The sequence below is a fragment of the Numida meleagris genome, chromosome 2 (genome assembly GCF_002078875.1).
Source record: "Numida meleagris isolate 19003 breed g44 Domestic line chromosome 2, NumMel1.0, whole genome shotgun sequence".
NCBI lineage: Eukaryota > Metazoa > Chordata > Aves > Galliformes > Numididae > Numida > Numida meleagris.
The window spans coordinates 138,270,066-138,293,770 of record NC_034410.1 but is presented as its reverse complement, the minus strand read 5'-3'; the positions used below and the strand labels follow the sequence as shown (position 1 = coordinate 138,293,770).

At 46.1% G+C, this 23,705-nt stretch overlaps 1 long non-coding RNA gene across 1 annotated transcript in view; it reads right to left on the bottom strand.

Moving 5' to 3' along the window:
* Window positions 1-23,705, bottom strand: part of LOC110394503 — a 42,577-nt gene that overhangs the window by 8,270 nt on the left and 10,602 nt on the right. Inside the window, exon 2 of the long non-coding RNA XR_002435673.1 lies at window positions 15,451-15,540. This is a non-coding gene — a long non-coding RNA (uncharacterized LOC110394503). The remainder of the gene's footprint in view (window positions 1-15,450; window positions 15,541-23,705) is intronic.

Below are 23,705 nucleotides of genomic sequence, written 5' to 3'. Positions count from 1 at the left end.
GGAACAAGTGGCTTCAAAGGAAATTCCACCTAGATATTTAAGAAAAAAAAAGCTGCTGTGAGAACAACTAAAGATTAGGATCAGTTGCTTGGAGAAGAGTTGAACCTTTCTCATCAGAAATATTAAAGATGTGGCTTGACTCAGCCTTGAACAACCTAATCTGCAGCTCTGCTTTCAACAGAAATTTGGACTAGATGATCTTGAGAGGTCTTTTCCAACCTGGACTTTGTGTTTCTGTGAATCTCTTCCATTTCTTCTTAGTATGTACTTTGCTGTGTATGAATTCAGAGGAAAAACTGTCCTGAGCTATTGAATTTGGAACAGATAGCAGTAAGGATGCAAGAATATTTGTTTCGTATGAGTGCATAAGATATAAAGAGTTAAAGATCTTTTGCTAGCTCAGACAGCAGCTCCAGCTCCTGCATATCCAGACTTTTAATGGACTGAGCTGCACCCTCACCTGGCAGACAGCATCCATGCCAGGTTTCTGCATAGTCTAACCCTGCCCAGAGGGGCAGTGAGTCTCCTGCTTCTCACTGTCTAGGTTTCCCCTAACTGCTGACCTATTTAATGCTCTACATCATGCACCAGCACAAAGCACAAGCACTTCCATCTTCCATCTCTGACATGAGTGGGCATGCAAGGTTCAGCCTCTGAGTGGGTGCAGCAATTTCCCATGAAAGTGAGGAAAAGAGGCGATTCACTGGTAGAGGCAAAACTGGTTACAGCCAAAGGTCTTAGTCCACCAGAAGCCCGTCATGGCATGAGCTACAAGCCCAAGAGATGACCAGACTGCCACAGATAAGATACCCCAGAGTCATCAGCCATAGGGTTAACTATACCAGCAATAACAAGTGCAAGAGGCAAACAGATCTAGCTATGTAATTTTTGGCTGGGTGCCTTAAAATTCAAAAGCCTGCCCAGCAACAAAGATTTGTTTCCCTGTAAGGAAGAACACTGTGATGAACACAATAAAGAGGATGAATTTATCAGTCACACTGAAGCTTTCCTGATCTCCACATGGAGGCAGAAGGGGAGCTGGGCTAGGGGGAGATGGAAACCATAAGGAGGATGGTTGAGGAGGAGCTGGGGACAACCAAGCAAGCACCATGGCACACATTTGGGACGTCTTCTACCTGAAATACTGCACCTGAAATACCTCCCCAAATTGCTTCAGATAATTAGCAATTCCTACCCTGAGGAGCTGGAGATGTGTCTTATCCAGCACTCCTCCCTTCCCTGATCCTGGCTCCTAATTTGCCATACGTGAGAGTGACGCAGACACCTCCATAGCTATTAAACACAATGAGATGTTTCAGACAATGGGAATCCACTGGGCACAGCAATATTGGAGGTGCTTGGTGTGACGCCTGGATTATTTTGCTTGGCCCCACTTGTAGGCTGTCAGTAGACCGTACGTCACTGCTCACTGTCCCAACAACGCACTAGTGCAGCCTCGCCAGCCAGGGAGGGAAACAAGAGCACTTGCAGTGGGTCAGGCAGCAGCCAAGCAGCCACTGTGGAGCCATTTGGAAATGAGAAAGGGAGCAGAGTAAGCACCTATTTTTGAAGAAATGATCTGCAATTAAATTGATATTAGCTGTTCCAGGCCACCCACAGGAAAGCAACTTCAGGCTTGAGAACAGGCATTAAGCACAGCTTCACAAAGGCAGGAAACTGATGCATTCATGTATTTATACCAATTTCCCACATAACAGGGTCTAGGAGATCACTGTCTATCCATCTTCACTCTGTTTAATACAGTTGCTGAAAGTGATTAAACATGTCAGAGAACTGAAAGATAATGAGATTTCTACTCATTGTGTGAAAGCAGCTGAGCGAAGGAGAGAAACCCTAAAACCGCCTGACCAGCTTGGGGATGAGTTTGCACGCTGCTGGAGATCAGTAGCTTTGGATGGAGACCAGCTGTGGCCCTGGGCTGTGTGCGCCAGGAAGGCACAGATTCTGCCTGGGGATGTGAAGGAGGGATGGGCAGGTGACTGACTGGAAAGGGAGGTGGGACATGGACTTCCTGTGTCTGTGTTAAAGAGGAATCACTGAGTGCTGGTCTCTGAAGCATGGGAAAAGATGGTGTACCCAAAGTGACAGCAAAGTTAGGTAGAAATTGCATTTCAGTTTCTTCCTTATATCTACTTAGGCACTCAGTGGGATTCACTGGGAAGCATTTTGCAACTACTGGATTCTTGATCCTTGAAAACTGCTGATATTTAAAATGTTTTCCTCTGTTCCATAAAATATGGAGTCTTCAGATCATACACAAGCAAAGAGAAATGTGGGATGGCCAAGATGTCCAGCGCCCCGCTCTTCCCCCTGCAAGCACCAAAATGGCCAAGACAGCATGGAAGATCTTGGGCTACCCAAAGAAAGAGCAGCCGCAGCTCCTGTCTCTTCTCTTCCCTGAACAAAAGCAGCTCTAACTGCTGAACCATTGGTGTTTGCAGTTGAAGTATTTTTAGATAAACTGATAAGGATTTGGAAGTTTTTCCAAAACACCTAGCTAGAGATTTGGCAATAGCTGAACCATACTCTTGGATGTATGAATTTGGAGTTCAGCTCCCTGGAACTAGATGATCTCTTCCAACCCAAACCATTCTGTGATTCCTTGCTACATCCAAGCATTTTAGGGTCTTCACCATAAATTTTACAGCATTCTTCTGAGTGCTCATTCACCACCTGCTAACTGGTTACTCTGATGTGTATTAGAAATTCCATCCTGCTATACAGAACTTTGCACAAATGAGGTTATCAAGCCAGAATGACCAAACGTTGATGACATGGGTAACAGTAAGATTGACAAATACTACAGTTCTGGTTAGTAACAAAATATAGTTGGCTCTCAGTTGGTTCAAGGCTCAACCATAACAACCAAAGCATGATGGAGTCACACAGTAATGAAGACAGACAGTGGAGTGATGTGGGAGTGATAAGAAGTGGTTAGATTCTTCTTATGCAAGCAAATCTTGCTGTGTCTTGTCTTAGGAAACTATTTCAACTATCTCTCCTATGATAAAAGGGGCATACCCTAATTGAGGGTTAAAAATGGGAAATCCTGCAGCTGAAAGAATATCCATCACAAGGAGGCATGCAGGAGATGGCTGAGAGACACATCAAGGGTTTCACGAGAGCTACTGACTACTCAGGAAGGGCTGAATTTTAAAGCTTTTTTCTTTAACCTGGGATGCTTTCTTCTTAGCTTAGCAGACCCAGAGGTCCTAATCAGCACTGAGTGTTTAGCTGACTTGGCAATCTTCCTGAACATTTTCTTTAAAATGAATAAACCTTACAAGCACTAAGCAAGTCACAAACTGCCTTGACTTCCAGGAATAAGAAGGTTCAGAGAATACAACCCTGGAGTCCCTGATGGAAATTCAGTGTATCTCATGGCAGAACCTTCCCATCCCCACCCTCCTTTTTCATTCAATTTTTTACCCTGTGCACTTTTGCTACGAGGCAGTCGGGATGTCTCTGTGCAGCCAGGCTCATTCCAACTGGCAGCTCTGGATCAAAGAGCACTGGAAACATTCATCACCAGCATGCCTAATCATTTCCAATCACAAGAAGCTTTTCCCTGTGACCTGGCATATAAACACGGAGTCATTTCATTCACTGGTTGACAGACCAGAAACCAAACAATCCTTATCGTACCTAATTCATCTTACTCCTCCGGGTTATAGATGGATCAGCCTGCAGTTCTCCAGCAGCCGTGGCAAACTTCAGGCCCTTTACTTAATCAAACTAATTAGTGACCTGTCTGTAACGCCTTTTATCTGTTGGTGCCAAAGTAGTTTACAAGCATTAAGTGCATCTAATTTTGTGATAGCAGAGCAAGATGTGGTTAATATTTTCAAAAGCACCTCCAATAATGAGGGAGAGCTCTTGTTTTAAAGCAGGGAGGGGGGGCTCAAGGTGGCAAGTTTAGCTGATGCATGAAAACCGCTTTGAAAATTAAGTGAGCAAATGGCGAAGTCAGGGAGGGAGCCCAGGAATTTTGATTGCCAGCTATCTGTGCTGCCCGCACTGCCATATGGTTTGTAGCAAAAGGCAAGGAATAATCAAAGCAGACATCTGTGCCCAGAGCCTTATCTATTTGGGCACCATCCTCCGGACAGCCGTGCTTTGAGCACAAACAAAGCATGATGAGATCTCCTCTCCCATCAGTGGGTCTGAAGGAGACGTTGTACCTCCTGCTCCAGTTCAGGTTAATGTGTGTGACTGCCACCTGTTTGGGAGTTTACTCCCTCAGTAACATTGATTTCTCACTTAATGCCAGGAGCACAACAGCACTGTCACTGTTGCAAGGAGAGCTGACAGAAAGTGAAGGGTGTTTTAGCTTTTCTTGGCTTGGGGGAAAAAAGAGAGAATTATATCAAAGGTCAGTCTGTTCCAGGGCAGCTTGTTCCTGCTTTGAAGGAGAAGCAAGGGGTGGTACAGGAACCGGCTGCTACACCTGAGAGGCTCCCACAGGTAAAAGCCAGTGATGGGGTTGTGCAGGAGCAGTTTGCAAACATGCATGACCTGTCTTGAGTTTTACTCAGAACTGCCCCTTGCACACTTTGTACCTTCTTCTCCCCAGTGCATGGTATCAGAGGTATCAACACTGAGCAATATTTCAGCGTCTTTGCCTTGGGAGCAGGTGCCTTTGGGAAGAGGTGTGGCAAGGCTGGAAGGGGTGCATGGGCACAGAAACTTCCTTCCTACCCCATTCACTGCAGTGGGTTGGTTTTTAGTTAAATGAATGATTTCCTGGTGGGAAAGGCTGCCAATCCAAAGCTTGGGAGAGCTGGATTTCAACAACTGCTCAGCCACAGGCTCACTGCCTGGCTGTGCACAAGACACTCAGAAGCCACATGTATAACGGTATTGATGTATCTGGCTCCCGGTAGGAAGTCCACAACACTGACCTGGTTGGATGCAGAGGATTAGGCATTTATGAATAGATTTGGCAAGAGGCGTGCATCCAGTGATGGCTGCCAACCAGGGCAGGATGAAGTGCCAGAAGGCAGGAGCAAATCTCCCCCAGGTCTCTGCTATCTGAATCACGCGGCCCCAAAAAAACTGACTGTTGGGTGGGCAGTGAGGGGCTGCTTCATCCTCCACTGCATCAGTATCTGTGGTGGCTTAGCCCATTATCATCCTCACTCCCATCATCCCACACAAGGTTTCCACAACACTGAGCAGACCCTACACTGCACTTCATCCTTTCAATTCCCAGTCCCAGTCTGCTGCAAAAGCTAAGAAACCAACTGGGAGGATGGGGCTGATCACAGCTGCTAGCTCCCTTCTGTTGCCTTGATCAGGGAGCAGGAACCAGACAGGATAGCTGGAAGCAGCACCACCTTCAGCAGCTTTAGGGAGAGGTGCCAGAGACAGTCCCTGGGTACTACTCTCTCTGCAGATGGCTAGGGACAGGGAATCTGTACCTCTGCCTGCTGGTCAGGCCCAGGGAGGACGTAGAGGAAACTTTGGTTGTGGAGTTGTGCACAAACTCTAGGCAGCTCCAAAATGACAAAGCAGAGCCGTACCTCCCTCCAGATGTAAGCAATGTTGTTTTGGTTGCTGACCTGGCTGAGGCAGCATCTTAATGCCATCTCAGTACTGTGGGCCTAAAGGGTCCCAAGAGGGCAGGAGGCAAGGTAGCCTGAGGTGTCACAGCCATGCTGGTCCCAGGCCAGCACTACCAATAGGATCACTCTGGGCACCTGGCAGTTGTACCAGTGTCCTAGACTCATAGAATCATCAAATATGCAGAGTTGGAAGGGACCCAAGAGAATCAGCAAGCCCAACTCCTGGCTCCACGCAGGACCAACCAAAATTCAAACCCTGTGTCTGAGAGTGTTGTCCAAACACTCTGTGAACTCCAGCAGCTTGGAGCGCCCACTGCCTTGAGGAGCTCCTTTCATGCCCACTGCTCTCTGGTGAAAACCTTTTTCCCTAACCTCTCCCCGCCCCTCCACTGACACAACTCCATGCCGTTCCCTCGGGCCCTGTAGCTGCCACAGAGAGCAGAGCTCAGCGCTGCCACTCCGCTCCCTGTGAGGAGCTGCAGCCGCCATGAGGCCTCCCCTCAGCTCCTCTGCTCTGGGCTGAACAAACTGAGGGACTTCAGCTGCTCCTCACACATCTTGCCCTCCAGACTCTTCCCCATCTTCGCAGCCTTCCTCTGAACACTCTCTAATATTATGTCCTTCCATTGTGGCACCCAAACCTGCACCCAGTGCTCGAGGTGCGGCCACACAGTGCAGAGCAGAATGGGACAACCCATCCCCTCAGCCGGTGGCAGTGCTGGGTCTGGTGCACCCCAGGGAAAAAAATGAAGGACTCATGGCAGGAAGGAAAGAAGTTGCTGTTGATGCTGTAGGAATGAAACTGGAAATGCCAAAGTCATAGGAAAGTGAACTGCTCTGATAATGATCATTTTCTGGTGTGGAAAAATGAAACAATTAACTTTTCCCAAGCTCTAAACAGTTGAAAACAAGGTCTTCTAGCAGGATGCATCCGGCAGCCAGTGACCAGCTGCCTCTGACACACTCAGCAGGTCAGCTTCTTAGCTAGCATAAAACAATCCAAATCGATCACAGCCAGTGGAGTAGCATTGATTTCTTTAGGTAAATAAAACATGTTTCTCCTGCTGCTTCTTCAAGAAGACAGGAGCTATGGGGCTGAATTTTCCAAATCTGTCTGAAGCTTCTGACATTTCTTCCCTGCCAGTAGAAAGGCAGAGTTGCTGTGGAGAAGAGTGGCTTAGCAAAATCATGGATTAATCACAGGCAGCCAGAAGTTCATCTTCCCAGAGTCAAGAAAGCTGCTGGTAACCTTGCTCTTCCCTGGGAGTTTTGCAACTGTGCTACGATGCTGCTAACTGAAGTTAACATACCCTTCCTCTGAGCAAAGCTTTTTAGTTGAGCCTTGGCACTAATGGCAGGCTCCAGAGCTCAGGAACCACAGCAAGCACCAATGTGTCTGTCCCCACATATCTGCATGGATGTGCCCTACATAAAAACAAAGCACCAGATGCAACCATGACAACTGTGGAGATGCACACTGCTGTCACCTGAAGGAGAGTCGAGGAAAATTGAGAGTGGAGTGCTGGTGGCCCCTTTTTCATCATCTCCTTCCACTTGTTGGAAATTTGCTACTGGTAACACAGAAAAATGGTAAGACGCACTAGGACACTCAAGTCTGTGCATACCATCAGAGCAGGATTGCTACTGGCCTCTCCTGTCTTGATCTGCTGCATTTTTGAAGTTCAAATGATCACAGCTCCCATTCTCTATTCATTCACTAATTAGATTTGAAAGTGGGTCAAAGTGAAACCCATGCCATTTCGCTTAAATAAAAAGGAAACTAGAACAAAATCAGCAATAATGAAAACTCAGCTCTTGGCTTCTGCTCACCCTTCTCCTTTGATTTGCCATCAACTAGTTTACCCAAAAATATTCGCTGATATGAAAATCTGCATGTGTGAATAAACATTTTGAGAAAAGAACACTGCAGCAAGCAAAGGAGAGAAGTCACAGCTTTTTCAGTTCCGTGAAATGTATTTGTTCAAAACTGAGAATGAAATTAAGGGATAAAAAACTTCCTCCACAGAAGCCACCATTTTCATATGTTTTCCATAATGACTCAAGGTTTTCAGAGGGCTTGAATATACTCCATGTCTGTTAGGTTTATGAGAGCACTGTTATCCTGTAAGTGCAAAAACAAACACAAAACCTTTGGCCACCCATCACTGAATGAATGACAAATAGGTGAAAGAGGATTGTACTTCTGTTACTCACCCAGACGAAAGAAAAAATAAAAATCAGAAAATCAAGGAGTGCTGTGCACAGGGATGAGGAGTGATGACTATGGTTTCCTCTTGCTTTGCTGAAGCCCTGGAGCATCATCTTCCCAATAAAATCTCAGGGAAGGTGTCACTGCTTATGGTTTGCTGTAAATAGACGGCTGCTATCATCTTCTCAATGCCCAGAGATTTAGGACTTTATTCTTACTCACTGTAAAACAGTATTTCTTTGTTAATGTAGATAATGTTTGTCAACACCCTCATCCGAAGCCACTGCAAAGTGGGTGCATCACCTTCAAGGGGCATAGGGATGGCTTCATTGGGAGCCTCCACTGCTGATAGTCCTGCTTGCAAATGGGGACATTTGTAAGAAGAATCTTGCTGCTGCTTGCTGATAGCAAGAGCCCTCCCTCCACCACCAAGAAGGCAGGCTACAGCCTGGGACAAGAGCAGTGCCTTAACACCAGGCCACTAACAATGTTGGAGCTCAACGACAAGGACATCCACTCACAACAGCTTCCCAACGTGGCATGGATGAAGAGACTGAGATGCAGGGAGGGACCTGGGAATCAGTGTTCATGACAGAAACTCAGCCAAATCTATCTATTCAAAAACACTTGCAAGAGTCACATCTCAACAGCCTGGCTGTATTTTCCCCCTCTCGTAGCCATTTAAACAGGCTGAAAAAATCTCTCCATATGCATTACTCCTCTCTGAGCATCTCCCAAAAGGAAAAGCTACAGAAGGCAAACTTGCCTTTAATGGTGATCAAAATATTCCAACTTGTTCTTAACAAAGTTCTGATGCTCTCTGCCTTCCCCTGTGCTTATCTCTTTTTAGATCTCTGTCCTTTAATTTCTCTGACAGGTGGGTGGAGAGCCTGATGCCACATCACTGTAGCCCAGCAAGTGGGTCAGGTTCAGCATGAGACCTCCAGGGAGCACTCAACTTGTGAGAGCTGATTGCAGCTTCTGTATTATTTGCAGCATAGACAGAGCCAGACAGATCTTCACTGGATGCTTTGTTCTGATAGCTCCTTCTGACTCATACCGGCAGATGCAGAGGTGAGAGGGATTCGTTTCATTCAGCTTCTGATAATCTAAGTGTAGGAATAGACATCTCAACCAGCTGTCTGCCCTCGCCTTATAGTTTATGGAGGGAAACAGACATTATCAGAGGGTAACTCACCTGTTTTAGGCAACTGCCTTAAATCAAGATGGCTCAATGGCTTTTGATCCAGTAATTTAAACTATGCCATGCACTGGAGAATTTCCCCACCTCTGGGATGGATGGAGGAAGGTGCTGGGCACTGTCAGGACTCTGAATGTAAAGGTAAAGAGACAGAAATGATCCGCCCCACATTCCGTATCTTGCAGATCACTCCCCTTCACCCATCTCTACATTATAAGCTCAATATTTTAGAATAAAGCTGCAAAACACATAGATGACCCTAGGCAGACATCAGGATTTTCTCCAAATCTGGAAAGGCCTAAGGCTTCCAAGGGTTCCTTCTGCACATCAAACTACTGACCTGAGTTTTCTTCCATCAGATGTGGGACTCAAGTCACCCCTTCCCAGCCTTCTTCTCAATTAGCCAAATAAATAAACTGAACTCCTTAAGCCTCACATCAAGGAGTTCTGGTTTTGCAATCCAACATGTCTCTGTGGCTCTCCTTGATATCCTTCTTGGCATTTCTCCATCCCTATTCAAGTGCAGACACCTGCAACTCTGTCCTCAAAAGGACAGCATAGCTTCCCTACATCTATTTCCTCTCCAGAATTAGAGAGATCCTTTCTGTCTCATCGTTCCATCAAGAGCTCACATTCAGTTGTTATGCATAAAGACCCATTAAGCATCTCTAACACTGTGTAGTGAAGATAGCCCCACTTGGGCTAGAGACTGAACATGAATTCATAGAATCGTAGAATAGTAGAATCATAGAATGGCCTGGGTTGAAAAGGACCTCAAAGATCATCGAGTTTCAACCTAACTGCTGTGTGCAGGGTTGCCAACCACTAGACCAGGCTGCCCAGAGCCACGTACAGCCTGGCTTTGAGTACCTCCAGGGTTGCGGCATCCATAGCCTCCTTGGACAACCTGTTCCAGTGTGTCACCACCCTCTGTGTGAAAAACTTCCTCCTAATATCTAAACTAAACCTCCCCTGTCTCAGTTTAAAACCATTCCCCCTTGTCCTATCACTATCCATCCATGTAAACAGTTGTACCCTCTCCTGTTTATATGCTCCCTTCAAGTGTTGGAAGGCCACAGTGAGGTCTCCCCAGAGCCTTCTCTTTTCCAAGCTAAACAAGCCCGGTTCCTTCAACCTTTCTTCACAGGAGAGGTGCTCCAGCCCTCTGATCATCTTGGTGGCCCTCCTCTGTACCTGCTCCAAGAGCTCCACATCTTTCTTGTACTGAGGGCCCCAGGCCTGGACGCAGTACTCCAGATGGGGCCTCACAAGAGCCGAGTAGAGGGGGACAATCACCTTCCCTACTCAGGGACCACTCCTCTTTTAATGCAACCCAGAACATAGTTGGCCTTCCGGGCTGCCAGCGCACACTGCTGGCTCATGTCCAGCTTCTCATCCACCAGGACCCCCAAGTCCTTCTCTGCAGGGCTGCTCTCAAGGAGTTCTTCCTCCTTTCTGTATAAATACCTGGGATTGCCCTGGCCCAAGTGCAGCACCTTGCATTTGGCCTTGTTGAACCTCATCAGGTTCTCATGGGCCCGCTTCTCCAGCCTGTCCAGATCCCTCTGGATGGCTTCCCTTTCCCCTACTGTATCGACTGCACTGCTCAGCTTGATGTCATCTGCGAACTTGCTGAGGGTGCACTTGATGCCATCATCTACGTCATTGATGAAGATGTTGAAGAGCACAGGTCCCAAGACTGACCCCTGAGGGACACCACTTGTGACCGGCCTCCACCCTGACATGGAACAATTGATCACAACCCTTTGGCTGCATCCAGCCAACCAATTCTTAATCCATCAAACAGTCCATCCTTCAAATCCATACCTCTCCAATTTAGAGACAAGGATGTGGTGAGGGACCATGCTCCTTCACATGCTCTTGGCTTATGATAACTAGCACCTTCCTGAATGTTGAGCAGCAGTAAGACAGACCATTCCCAATAGTCAGCTGGCTGTGGTCACCCAGTACAGAAAGTTGGGGAGTATATGCTATGTGGATACAGGCTGTCCTGTGCCATTTGGCAAAGTGACAGAATCACAGAATGATTGAGGTTGGAAGGGGCCTCTGGAGGTCAAGAAAGCAGCCTTGGGTGTGTCAGACTGACTCATCATATATCCCATGGCTTCACTTCAAAACTTGTTTCTGCCACATTATTTTTCTCTTCTCCAACTAGAGCACTGCTTTGGGCTTTCCCCAGTTTTTCTGTTGCAGCAAGGTAAGGTACAGGACTAGAGTTCAGGGACACAGGCAACTAAGGTGTCTCTTACTTTCCTGCTGGCTTCTGTAGCCCCAGCTTTGGCAGCTTGCAAAAAAAGTATGTGGCCATTAGCATGCTGCTTTTCTATCTGTCTTTGCCTCGCTTCCAGGATCACATGGTGCACAGCTCCCACTGGGAACACAAATGAGACCGTTGTTAGCTGTTCTGCAGTGATGAGCTGGTCCTCAGATGTTTGTTAAATCATAGAATCACAGAATCATAGAATGGCCTGGGTTGAAAAGGACCTCAAAGATCATTGAGTTTCAACCCCCCTGCTGAGTGCATCATGGCTGTCACTGGGCATCACTCATTCCTGCAGTCATGGGATGTTCATAATAATCAAGGTGGAGTTACTTTTTGCCACTCATACTGAAATGTGAATAATAAATCCAATTTCATCCTTCTTACAGGACAATTCAAAAACAAAACAAGATGATGAAAAGATAACAGAACATGTAAGTTTTGTTGTCTGCAGATTACCAATGCAAACTTTTCATGGAAACTCAAAAAAAAAAAACCCAAACCCTGACTATATGATTCATAAATACTAAAAGCTGAGAGAAACCAGTAAAATGATTTTGTCTGACCTCCTGCCTAATAAAGACCACAGAATTTCATCCAGTGATTTCTGCCCGAAGCCCAGTAATTTGTGGTTCAAACAGAACATCTCGACCAGCCTACTGTCCGGCTTTGATGTGAGGATGTCAAATGAGGTGCTAACCACTTCCTGTGCTGTCAAAAACTGGCTCTTCTACAGGGTGTCAGCAGTTCTTCATCACTGCATAACTTGCCGTAGCCTTCTTGAGGACACAAAACTTTTTATGTGTTTTTGCCCTTTCGATCAAAACTCTCAAATCATCAAAATGAGGTAAAATGGGGATTCTGAAGCACAAAACACTGAATAAGGACATGCCAAGAGAAAGAAGACAGCATCTCAAAGTAATCTTTTGTAACAGTTAAATGGGTGAAATCAACATTAAAATGCAATTCAAGGTCCACTTGTTTTCCCACTTGAGATAACACAGTGAAGAAGTTATTTTGGTTAGAAACAAAAATTTTCCAAACATACACTTATCTGTCTGTATGACTTGCTAGGAAAACACATTTATTTGGTTATAAAAGCAATTTTTTTTTACCACTTGTAAAGCTTGCTACAGTTTCACAACAACAAATGTTTCCAAAGCAGAGACCTTGAAGAGCCGGAGCAAAATCCATTTCAGAACCATTTACCATAAGACAGGCTCAGTAAAAACAGCTCGCTGCTAACTGCACCTTTCAACTTCTTGTTTCCTTTTTTTTTTTTTTTTTGTGATTGGAAGCACTGATGGAGTAATGAAGACTCTTTTTCATTTTTTATAAGGAAACAAACCCAAAATGGCAAGAAGAAGGCTGCAAGGCCAGACTCCTCTCAGGTGAAAAGAATTACGTTGAACATCAAGATAATACAAGTTCTTCCTTCACTGCGCCTTACAAGTGCAGCATTTGGTGACAGCCCTGGTGAGAAAAGTTCCTCCACCCATAGACCTCCAAAATGACTCTTGCCCCTGTAAGACCAGCATGTATTTGAGGGCAGGAAGGGATTTCAGGCACCACATTCCAGTTCTACTTCTGCTCCTGCAAGTAGTCGTTCATCACTAAATAACCATATTCATGTTTAATAAAATCAAGCCAGAAGGTTCATTCCAACAGTGTCTCTTTCATTGCCACTTTCAAAGAGACACTTTCTCACCTTCTGCATCTTACCCTCTACCTGCACTTGTGCTATGGCCAAACATGGGCTGAAAAGCAAAAGCTTGGGGCGGTCAGTGCTGTGCCATCGACAGCAGCGCCCAGGGCTTGCGCAGGGTGTCTCTAGGGGGCTGAGGTCCACACCTAATTACATGCTTGTAGCCATACCCACTGGAGCCCCAGCTAGTGAGGTGATTGCCGCTCTGGTTGTGGCCTTCTCAGCCACCCATGAGCTCCTGCTACCCACACGGCACATAGGGGTATGGCAGCAGGAGCATCACACAGGCCTAAAAAAGCATGACATGATGGCTTATGAATGAGACATCCATTTAACAGTACAGGTCTACATAAAATATCTACTGTTGCACCACACATAAGGCTTCAGTTAAGGCACAGTTACAGCAAACTGCCCAGAGAAACTCAGGATGCCCCATCCTTGGAAGCATTCAAGGCCAGGCTGGATGGGGCCCTGGGTAGCCTGATCTGGTGGTGGATGGCAACCCTGCCCACAGCAGGTGGTTGGAGCTGGATAGGCTTTAGGGTCCCTTCCAACCCAAATTATTCTGTAATTCTATGATTTTATCATTCAAGGTTTATGGCATAGTCATTCTGCTTGTGGGAACTCTTAAATCCATTTAAATCCTGTGTGTATCTAAGTGTACAGGTGCAAACTGACCTGATGTAACCTGTCTGAAACTACAACACCTGAAGCATTTCTGTACGAGCAGATCCATGGAAATGAAGGCTGCTGTCATGATGCAAAGATGCTGTATGTCCACATAACTGCACTGGCACTAAATGGATTCATGCTGAACCGTGGCTCAGCTGAAAAGAAATTCCTTTTGTACGTGGAAAAAGTCTCTGGCACCCCATCTGTCCAAGTTCTAGATAACCAACAGTTACAGCACTGCTTTTAGATCATCCGTCTTGAAGAAGCCATAACAGGCAAAAGTGCTGCTTCAATCCCAATAACACAGCAGTGTAGACAACTATAAGCCTCACAGTTTCCACTAATGATACCATAACGATTTTGCAATTCTCATTTATTTTACACTATTTCAGACGCCAGTTTGTGGCAAATATTTTGCACAAGAAAAAAAAAACTAAACCCCATCCTTGACAGGAACAGTCCTGGCATGTTTGGAATGTGCAAAGCCACAAAAGAGCCATTCCTGTTCATGTTACTTCTTATGAAAACCCTTTTTAAAGACTCAGTTTCAGAACCCCTTCAGGATTGTCTTTCACTTTGAGATGCCACTTATCAGCTGAAGCCCAGGTGGGTTTGTGCATCTGACTGTTGTGCCCTTTGCTTTGAACTCTTGGACCGTTACAGGCATGGCTACTGAACTGGCCAAACCATTTTTTCTCTCCTCCTCTGTCCCCAGGTTCCGGGTAGATAAAAGCCACACCAGGCTTGCTGCCCTACCAATGCAATTTGACTGTTAATTTTACACTGAAGAAAAACCAAACAACAAAACTCATCACCACACACAACGATTATCACCATTACCCACATGAATGCCGGAGCAACCACAATGTGATTCAACCAGAACCAGCTGCAGTGTGTATCTCTGGACACACGCAGCAGCAGTTTCTAGTTATGCCGTTCTGCAGCTCTCTGTTGCTCTGAAGTGTCCTTTTATCTTTGCATTGTTTCTACAGTATTTTTTCACCCCTGTAACTTGTGCTGCTGCTGTGAGCACAGCATGCAGGCTCTTGTTCACTGCCGGCAAAAAATGCATAGCTAATGGTGGTGACTATGTTGAAAAATAGTGTTTTGTAGTTGAGAATTTGCTCTATCAAAGAGTGTTATTGTACTCTTTGTATCTGTTGTAGTTTCCATGGAAATAAATAGGACGCATTACTTTCAGAGCTACCTACATAGCAAAACTCTTGCTAGTTTCTTCTCATTTTCCATCTCTTTCCTTTTCTGAGCTTCCTGAAGATTTTTGGGCTCGTCTTCCCAGACAGAGCATCACCGTGGGCACATGGCAATGTGTGGCATGAGGTTCAGATCTAGCCCAAGCACCAGAAAACAATGCAGGGCAAAGCTGAAACACAGGGATGGTCACCTCCAGTTTCCAGCAACTGCTGCTTTTCATTCACATGGAGTGACATAGAGCTCTATAGAATGCAAGGAGACAACAAAAAGTCTGGTGGGAAAAAAATTAAAGACAGAAAATAATAGAATGAAAATAGGTATCTTGCAAGGAACTAAAGATAGAAAAGGTGAAAAACTAAGCAGGAATTCCCCAGTGGTCTGAGTTTATCTGTGCAATTGTGTTCAAGACATTTTTTTGTTGTATGACCTTGATTTGCATACAAAGGATCTTTAACCAGAAGTATCACCTATCTTAGAAAAAAAAAAGCAAGAACGATAATGATTTTTGCTGTGAAGGGTGGAATAAATGGTTTTTGACACTGTATGGCATGTCAGAAAGCCTCTCTCCTTGTTAATGCAACTCACAAAGGTACACCGCAGCTCCTCCTCCCTCCCCACTCTGGGGTCGGCAGCGCATGGTGCAGCTCCTCCAGAGAGCTTCCATAGTTCGAAAACCTGAAATCGAAAGAAAAACAAGCAGGTGAGTTTATTTGCATTCCAGAATCACAATTAGCACAACGCCGAATTAGCTGGTAGGAAGCGGAAGAGTAAAAAGGAAAACCGCCAACTTTAAAATGCAAATCTTCACACTACAATGGCAAGCCACAACCAGGACTCCTATGGGTGAGGAAGGCAAGAACACATTTTTCACTATTTTTTCAATGTGGCCATCTCATGAACTTGACAGTGGGTTGTGATATGTGGTTTCATTCCTATCCCATATATAGTCACATCGCATTTCCTGAATAGAGCACTAACAGAAAAGAAAAAAAAACTCCAAATGATTGTACAGGTCTTTCTGTCTTTCCTTTTTCCTTTTTGCCTTTTTTTTTTTTTTTTTTTACTTTGCTGCACTAAAACCCAGCATTTTTGAAATTAGTACAATATAAAAAAATGGATCTTTTCCCATGGCTCTTGGGTCTTAAGGAATATAGGCTGCTGGTGTCCTTTCAAGCTCTCACACACTAACTAGTGGCAGCATAAAATGAAATTTGGTGTATTCTGTTTCAATATGCCATATGTACAAATATATATATATATACAATTCCTGTATACACAGCTACCAGGAATGGCGCTTCCTCCAGAGCAATGAACACAGTAAGTGAGGTTTGATCATGCTTTGCATTTGGAACATCCATCTTAGCATGCCAGGACCATCATCAGTCACTGCCCACAGAAAGAGCAGAGGCAAGTAAAAGCTTGTTTTACAGATGAGTAAGTGAGACAATTATAATTCTAAAAATACACCTCTTCGCATTTTTCTGCAGAACTCAGTTCATCATTTTATCTTCCAGGGTTTGACCCCTGCCTCAGAGAAAGTCTATGTCATTAGAAGCCAGAAAAAACAGATGGACAAATTAGGATCATAGAATCATAGAATGGCCTGGGTTGAAAAGGACCTCAAAGATCATCGAGTCTCAACCCCTCTGCTGTGGGCAGGGTCGCCAACCACTAGACCAGGCTGCCCAGAGCCACGTCCAGTCTGGCCTTGAATGCCTCCAGGGATGGGGCATCCATAGCCTCCTTGGGCAACCTGTTCCAGTGCATCACCACCCTCCGAGTGAAAAACTTCCTCCTAATATCTAACCTAAATCTCCCCTGTCTCAGTTTAAAACCATTCCCCCTTGTCCTTTCGCTATCCACCCTCAAGAACAATTGTTCCCCCTCCTGTTTATATGCTCCCTTCAAGTGTTGGAAGGCCACAGTGAGGTCTCCCCAGAGCCTTCTCTTTTCCAAGCTAAACAAGCCCAGTTCCCCCAATCTTTCTTCATAGGAGAGGTGCTCCAGCCCTCTGATCATCTTGGTGGCCCTCCTCTGGACCCGTTTCAAGAGCTCTGCATCTTTCTCGTGCTGGGGGCCCCAGGCTTGGACGCAGTACTCCAGATGGAGCCTCACAAGAGCCGAGTAGAGGGTGACAATCACCTCTCTCTCCCTGCTGGCCACTCCTCTTTTAATGCAGTCCAGAAGAGTTCAGCTGAGAAGCACCAGGCTGTCTCAGGTAGGAGGACTTGCCCAGGCTGAGGGTACTGGGCTTGTTGAGTCAGGAGAAGGGATGGCTTTGAGGGATCCAGCAGCAGCTCCCAGTGCTTCTGGAGTGGTTACTGAGAAGACAGAGCTAGGCTCTTCACTGTGGTGTCTGGCAGAAGAATGAGAAACAATATATTTGAAACAAGAGGTTCAGACTGCAAGTTGGGAAAAGCCTTTTTTACATGGAGCTTGCTGTGCACTTCCCATTTCTGGAGGTTTTCAAGACTGGACTGAAGTCATAAGTAACTTGATCTAATGTCACACTTGACCCTGCTCTGCACAGGTTGGGCTAGAAACCTCCTAGGTCCCTTCCAGACTGAGTTATCCTACAGTCCTACAATTCATCTTAAAAATGCTACCAGTGTAGAGACTTTGGAAGAAAGGATGGGGATCAGTCTGTACTCAAGTACTAAGATACTACCCAAGCAAAACAGTTGAGCAAAACGACCACATCTCAAGTCCAGGAGGTCTACCTTGAGGATAGCCCAGCCGTGCTGCAGACTGTTAATCAAAGGGCATGACAATTACTTCCGGTCTGCTCTTTCCTCACCCTTTTGCTGGGCATAAGCTCTAAGATCTTCAGGATAGATCAGGTTCCCTTCTTGAAGGCCCCAAAAGGTACATCCTCAGCACCATAACTTATATTCCTCTCAGGACATAATAAATGCCACTTCTGCCTCCAGCCCATGACCTGCAAACTGTCCATCTCCATTTGGAAGGAGCAGTTTGGGAAGCAGTGGTCAAGGAACCTCTGTCGATGTCCCATCTGTAGCATACAAACAGCAGTGTTAGAGAGCAGTCACAGCTCCTCCTGCTTCCATAAACACACATATTTACAGAACAAACAGGATTTCCTAAGCCCAGTATATGGCATCAGCTGTAAAAAGACTCTCAGTACTGCCTGAGACTGCAACCTCTAATCCATGTGATCAAGATGCCTCAAAAACCCTTCCCTCTGCTCCACCAGTTGCAATACTCTGGTGTGGGATGAGCCAGCTAAACCACTAGAATGACCCTCCCCCATTCTCCAGCCCTCGTTTAGTCAAAGGTGTTGGAGCAATCCTTTGCTTCCAGTCAAAATAACGCATGCGGCTAAGGGACAGGAAATGTCACAATCAAGGAGATGAAAAGGGACCTTACTGACAGAGCTGCTGAGCTCTCACTTCTTAGAAGAATCCATATCAACAATGAAGCAACCATCACATGGAGGGGTAGGCAGGAGAGGAAGGAATGGATGAGGAAGGGTTCATCTGCTTGCCAGAGGTCATCCACGAGGTCAGCAACAAAGTCAAGCTTCCCTTTTTTCCCAGTGTCCTGATGCCCTCTGCCCTCTTCATGCCTTCTGTGTTAGGGGGCAAAGCTGCCCTAATAATGCTGCATGTAACCACACTTCCTTTAAGAGACAACGCTGAAGAGATGCCAGTTCCCCCACCAGAAGTCATTCATGACCAAATAACACCTTTTAAAAATGCAAAACTGCATCTACATTGACACTGGTCTGACTTTGAAAACACACTCGCTACCGTGTTTTGTGAAGCGGCCTATTCTTACAAGGCCCTAGAGGGCTCTAAGGGTTCCACATATAGGTTTTTATACTTGGAAGTGAGACCAATAAGCATTTTTATACCTATCTGCTCAGAGATTTTTATTTTTAGTACAGAAAAGGGTATCAGATCACTCAGTTTCAACTTCTGCTGAAACTCCTGTGTAACCCAGGCTAGCTAATTTAAAGCAGCTTCCTACATATTGAGCCCCTGTAGTGACTTGTGCTGGCCTAAATTTCTGCAACTGTACCCACATGGAGGTCTGTACAAAACAGAAAGAGAAACCACAGCTTAAGTCAAAATTAGTACCTTGGTACAAAAATAAGATTAAAACCCCTACCTCCTCTTCCTCTTGGAGAGGCGAGGTCTTGGAGCCAGATGTGCCTCTGGAAACAGCCTCCCCCTCCTCCTCCCACCCTCTCCTCCTTCACTCAAGCAACGTCTCCGGGCAACACTTTGCAGCCTTGTTTGATAGAGGAGAAGGATGGTTTCTGTCTGGGAAGCCAGGCAGACTGAGTCGGAGCAGAGTAGACCCTGGGCATGCAATTACCGAAGTAGCAGCAACAATATGTTAATTCACTGGATCCCTCTGAAACGAAGCACAGTGCGAGTCTCTGGAAAAAGTGAAAAGGTGCCTGTTAAGGAAACTGTGTGAAGGCCTTGTGCACAGCAGCCCCTTGGAGTCCAGACAGGGACAGACTTTGCACAGCCATCGTTTTTAGAGTATAATCAGCAGCCAGCATGCCTCCTCTTCCTGCTGCGGTGCATCACACATGGCCAGTAAGAGTGAAGGGAGTCACCCCCAAGGCCTACAGCTCACTCCTGCTGCGGTCCTTCAGGATGGAGGCACATCAGCAAATGACATCACATGCACCAGAACAGGTGGCCTATGCAAGGTGAGCCGATACATGAGGACATGGTGTAGTGGGCATGGTAGTGATGGGTTGATGATTGGGCTAGATGACCTTAGTGGTCTTCTCCAACCTTAATGATTCTATGATTCTATGATACATCCTTATTTTAAAGAACTGCAGATACGTAAAGTAGCTCTTGCAAGGAGTGCCTCATCTGTGGCAAGCTTGTCCTGGACAAATCATGGTCATAAGGCCATGATGTCATGTGCCTTCTCTCCATATCCAGAGTTTTCTCACACTTCAGCACACAGCAAGGGCGCCTTGCTGCAGGCAACATGCCTTCCCACTGTGGGGGAAAGGATTTAAGAAAATCTCTTCTACCTCTGCTTGATGGACTGCCCACTTGCCCACTTGCATGCTTTCAGGTGACATCATGGTGGCATGCAAGTGGGCAAGTGGGCCTTTCAGGAAGGTTTGTGTTGTCATCTGACAACTCATGTTCCTGAGAAGTAAACAGTTATTTCCATCAACATGGCTCTAAGTCTGTGGACCCTCTTGTACAGAACTTTCTTCTGTAATCAATAGATTAAATCTGACAAGTGGAAGAGCTGTATATTGAAGCTCTTTCTGAAGGACACTGACCACTGAGCTGGTATATTGTGGTCAGCTGAACATCTGTGCCAACACAATTCTTCAGGCACATAAAAATAGCTTTCATGCACACATATAAGTGTTACTCCAAGGAGCAGCAGGCAACCAGTTTAACTATAAGAAGTGCAGCCCCCACAGGTTGCACCAAAACTCTTGGGGTTTCTGCAGGAACAGGATCTAACAGCACCAAACATCTGCCACACACTGGCTTTTTTTTGGAGATTTTTTTTTTTTTAGTACAAGGCTATGAGGAATCACAGTTTGCCCTTGTTTAAAAACATACTTATTTTGTGTGGATTGACATGTGGAAGAACACGGGGAAAGCAAAGTGACCAGAAATCCTGCCCTTGTCTAGACTTGAGTTCTGGCCTTTCACAGTGCTCCTGGTGGCTGACCGTAAAGCAGAGCACTGCACTGCCCAGTGATGTGTCTCAGACAAGGCAGCTTCCTGAAAAGCACTGAAAACACAGTTAAAAGCTCAGGTTGAGACGAGCTGTAAAACAAGTCTGCTTCTGGTTTCTGAGTGTCTCATGCTGGGCAGAATATTCAACGCTTTCCATGTTTACTCACTCACAGGTTATCTGTGCTGCACAATCAGCAAAACTCCTGCAAAACACTTGCTGGGGCTCCGCTACCAGGAGGTCTGTAATGGAGTTGTTCTAGAGAAAAACAGAATTGTTATCGCACCTATGGCTGTCTGAACACAATTAGTCATACATGATGGAGAGATACGAGTCCTCCCAAGGCTCTTACCATCTCGTCAACAGCTGAAGTCAAAATGAAAACATCCTAACTATCAACAACCAACTTGAAAGCTGAATCATGAATCACGAATCCTGAAAGCAGCCTCAAAACTATGAAGAGATTCTTCCTCCACAGAAGCAGACAGCTGGGTTCCTTCTGTCTGTCCTGTATTTCTTCTTCCCCTATCATTTCCTGACATTGCTCACTGAAATAACATTTCTTTCCTCATCTCTCCACTAGAGCAACCCTTCTCTGCTTCAGCTGAGAGGTACTGTGGGGTCAGAAGAAGCCATGCTCAAGGCAGGAAGTAGAAAAGGCCAGAGCTTCAGTGCTGGAGAATAATGTCCCAGTTGTCTCATCTGCATGACCTTGGACAAGTCTCCCAACACTGCCTGGCCTCATTTCCCTATTGAAATAGCAAGTTGCCCACTTCATTGAGTGACTGCCATTAGGATGTGTGTGGTAGCCCTGGTATTGCCATCCTGGGGTTAACACTGATAATGGGAAAATTAGAGACTGCTGATGTGTCACCTCCTTGCCTGATAGCATGGAAATCTTCACTGCAACCTAGACCACAGTTCCATACAGCACTTCTATGCTCTAGGACTTAAAAAACTCCCTCTGGTCTCTTCTAGCTCTGAAGGTCTTGACCAACAATCCCTACAATAATTACACCACTGCCAAGCCCAGGAGATCCATGTTCTCTTCCCCACTTGGCAGACAGTTCCAGCTTCACAGGATGCTGCATTCACACTAATGAACAATAAAGATGACTGTGAAACAAGAGGAAGGAATTTGGCTCATGACCGGTACCAGAGTCAGAACATCTGGATGCAGTACAGCTTTTGGACTTCCCAGAGGTCATTTGGCCTTGTGGTACAGCCCAGACCTCACCTGGATCCCCATGGCTGCCATTTGTGGGGAGGATGCTGGCACTCAGCAGGAACACAGGAGCAGGGAAGTGATCGTCCTTCTGTACTCAACTCTGGTGAGGCTGCACCTCAGTACTGCATTCAGTTTTGGGCCTCTCATTACAAGAAAGACATCATGGCCCTGGAACTTGTCCAGACAGGCAATGAAGCTGTGAAGGGTCTGCAGCACAAGTCTTACATGGAGTGGCTGAGGGAACTGGGATTGTTCAGTCTGGGGAAGAGGAGGCTCAGGGGAGACCTTGTAGCTCTCTACAACTACCTGAAAAGAGATTGGGACGAGGTGGGGGTCAGCCTCTTCTCCCGGGTAACAAACAATAGGACAAGAGGGGATGGCTTCAAGTTGCACCAGGGAAGGTTCAGGTTGGATATCAGGAAAAACTTCTCTGAAAGATTGGTTGGGCATTGGAACAGGCTGCCCAGGGAGGTGGTGGCGTTACCATCTCTGGAGGTGTTAAGAACCATGGAGATGTAGTACTTAGAGACATGGCTTTGTGGGGAAATATTAGTGGTAGGTGGACAGCTGGACTAGATGATCTTAGAGGTCTTTTCCAACCTTAATGACTTTATGACTCTACGATTCTATTCTGTGATTCTAGCATTTCTTTCAAGATGCAATCTGCACTACCATAACACAACACACACCCAATACCAGATCTCCCAGCTCCTAGCCCCAACAATCCTTTTGAGGTGGTAATTCCAAGGCAAGACCCCGCCAAAACCACACATCCATGCAATCATCAAAGAGCAGAGAAGAGATATGTCTAGAGCAGAGCAATTGCCGTAGGTTGCCATGGTAGTGTGCATGGCTGATTTTATCATCCTTATCAGCTGCAACAGCATTTCGGCCTATAATCAGAGAATACCAGCATAATTTTTTAAAGTTGCAAAAGGTGGAAGAATCAGAAAACCAGCACTAGGCAGAAGCCAGCAGCCAGAACACAAAGCCAGAGCTGAGCAAGCTGCCCACGGGCAGACAGCCATTGATCCAGCACTGAATTTGTGCCAGAGCACAGGGGTGATGCAGGGTACCCCAGCAGCTCCCAGCTCTTCCTGGATGGATGTACCCAGGTCAGGCAGACAGAACGGAGGCACGATGCCGGTGAGAGGAACGCGCTTGTCTGCGCTCCCCACAGAGCTGATGAAAGTAGGTCAATGTTTCTGCCTTGCTGAGCCTTTTGGCAGGTCGGTGCCATGCTGCCGCTGCCGCTCACAGCTGATAATTTGTGCTGCACAGCAGACATGTCGTTCAAAAGTTAACGTATTCAATACATCTAATTAAATCAACCTTGGCATTTATTCAAAACTCTTCTCACTGCTTTTTTTTTTTTCCTTTGTCATTTGGCTGTTGTGTGTGCCATTCTTTTTTTTATTCCCTACTCTCAGTGGCAGAGATGCGAGATGCAAGAGAGGAGAGATGAAGGAGGGTTGCTAAGGGGCGAGCTAGTTTTCATCTTTTGGCTGTTTCCCCACTGCTCTCCTGACATCACGGAGATGCTTTGTCTTCCTCGCTGGAAAGCGACAAGCCCACATGGCATCACTGCTTATGTCTCCATCCTCCTGCCACTCATCAGACAAAATGACCTTTTTCTGTCTTCTCATGGGCTTTGTAAACAGGGACACACTCTCACCAGAGAGCTTTTGGCTCTGCCACTGACACTCACTGCCCTGAACATGTGCCTGGTGGGTCTGTATGTCCTCCCTGTCCTCCCACCCAGCACTGTCCCTTCCTGGGGACAGCTCCTGATGTCAGGATCAGCTTGCACCATGTGTACTACTCTCAAGCTGGATTGTACTCCCCAGTTAGGGTCTTGCAAAGTACTGGAACAAGAGACACTAAGAGTGAGCCAAGGACATGGCTGGCAAAGGAA